The following is a 2,285-nucleotide window of genomic DNA, read 5'->3' as shown; positions in this document are numbered from 1 at the left end:
TAATATTTAATATCTCGGAAACCAAAATTGCACAAACGACCATTTYAACGGCACAAACCTGCACAAACGGAGCACTAACCATTCTGACTATTTGATGAATTTTTTCACGTGGATGGGGTGTCAGCTTCACTCAGCTTGGAGGAAGTGGATATCTTGTAGTTGACAGTACGATTAAAGCTACAAGTGGCAGAAATACATCATTGACTGTGGGTAAATAGATCCTTGAAAATGGTTGGCTGATCTCGTGAGACAACAAAAGTGGAGCACAGGGACTCTTTTTTCACAGGAACATTTTCCAGAACAATTCACAACCTTACACTTTCAATCTCTATATTATTTTCTCTGCCTCATTTGCATCGTGCAGAGACACACCAGTAAATTCTCAAATTCTCCACATGTGCCCAGGTTTGGTACAGATTCGGCAGAAGTGATTAGGCAGAGTTTTGCATTGTGTTCGGTGGATCGGCGTGGAGGCTGAGGTCAGATAAAAGTGGTGGAAGCCCCATGGCTGCAGAAGGGAGAGGGGAGAGCAGACCTGGCATTGAACATCTGCAGTGGAGCGTCCTGCTGACCAGGGCAGCTACAGGGAATCATGACCACAGCGCTCTGAAAGCTTTATGCTGAGCTTACTGCTTTTGTCCTTTCATGCGGGGAAACAAAACGCTGGCAGTAACAGTTTCTCTTCGGTTCTATGATCTGTTTGTCTGGCAAGTTGTATCTGCTTTTGCCATAACCGAGGGTGGCAACAGAAATGTTTTTCAACTCGGTGCCTGCACATTTTCCAGACTTGTTTTGGAGTGGAAAACTTTATGTATGCTAATTTATTTCATAACTGTTGAAACAGTTTCATGTGCTCGTGTGATGTTTGTTTTAATGTCAGAAAATAACTTTGAATGACATTGAGAAGACCCTATAGCAGTTTATTAGTGTACAAACTGGGGGGTCTATTGTGGGGGGCATTAGGTCCTCCTCACGACTCCCTAAGCCACCTATTGTAGTTTTAAGCCCACAGTTTAGTTTTCCATTGGAAGGTTTGGAGAAAATGCTTGCATTGTGTTTTTCTGCACTCTTGGTCTAGACTGCTGACACATACAGAACACCCACCCCTGAACATCTCACACTGGATTAGATTCACTTCCCTACAGCAAGCCAGTAGCAAAACACATTTATCAGAAAGAAGATAGAGAGAAAAACTAGAAAATATAAAGTAGGTAAAGAAGGGATAGTTCTTTGAAATGGAGTAGTTTGAAAGAAATAAAGAAAGAAAAAAGTGTCGCTCTGGATCTGGAGGTCTCACAGAATCTTAGTCCTGTCTTTCTCCCCCATCAGTCCATACTTAGCCCATATGTTCCTGAAAACCATTTCAGTCACTTTGTTATAATATTCCAGGTATGTTTTGCTTGCCTGCATCTTACATCCTGCTGTTGTTGAATTGTCTTTGGGGTATCTTTGCACAATCTGCACTTTTGGTCCTGTTTGTTGTGGTGGACCTCAGCCTGAATTTATCTCTGCTGCCATGATTAGTGTCTCTGAGCTGGCCCTCCCTAGCTACAGGTGGGGTTTGTTGATATCAGCCACTTCCTCAGTCTTGCAGGTGGTACGTGCCGAGTTGGAGATAATCTTTTCATGATAGTTACTTTTCTTCGTCCGTCATCCACATTGGGTTTCTGCTGTCTGAGACATTCACTTAGCAGAGGGATGGGTAACGGGCAGCCCGCGTGACTTCCGTCTGGCTCGCCAACRAGTTTACTTATAAAAAAAGCACTAAATGCAGCTGTTAGATTATAAGAGCTCTGAGAGCTTTTAAAAGTAGTGTTTACTTTTTTAAAAAGTGCTCTAAGCTAATTTTAGAGGTAGACTATCTGTTCATAGAATTTCAAGGCAAACCTGTGTTTAGTCTACCATGAAGGATTTTAATGTCACAACACATTACACAAAGCTAAATATGAGTTTAATGAAGTTGCCAGTACAAAAACAGACTTTTTACTAGAATTACAATCACACAGGAGTCTGCACTCAAGGTGTCTTATAATTTTGTTTGTTTCAAATGTTTTGTATTCATGTCTATTAAAGTGTTATTAAGATAAGATAAACCATTATTAGTCCCACAGGGGGGAAATTTAGGTCATCACGGCAGGAAGTGGACAGCACAGAAACCAGAGTAGCAGGTACAAAAAAAGTGTTTACATGCATTTGAGCATGAAATTTGTCAAGTTACTGTACTGTATGCTGATTTAATAAACACACACACACACACACACACACACACACACACACACACACAC

Source organism: Austrofundulus limnaeus, unplaced genomic scaffold (assembly GCF_001266775.1).
Source record: "Austrofundulus limnaeus strain Quisiro unplaced genomic scaffold, Austrofundulus_limnaeus-1.0 Scaffold3, whole genome shotgun sequence".
Lineage (NCBI taxonomy): Eukaryota > Metazoa > Chordata > Actinopteri > Cyprinodontiformes > Rivulidae > Austrofundulus > Austrofundulus limnaeus.
This window is presented reverse-complemented; position numbering follows the sequence as displayed.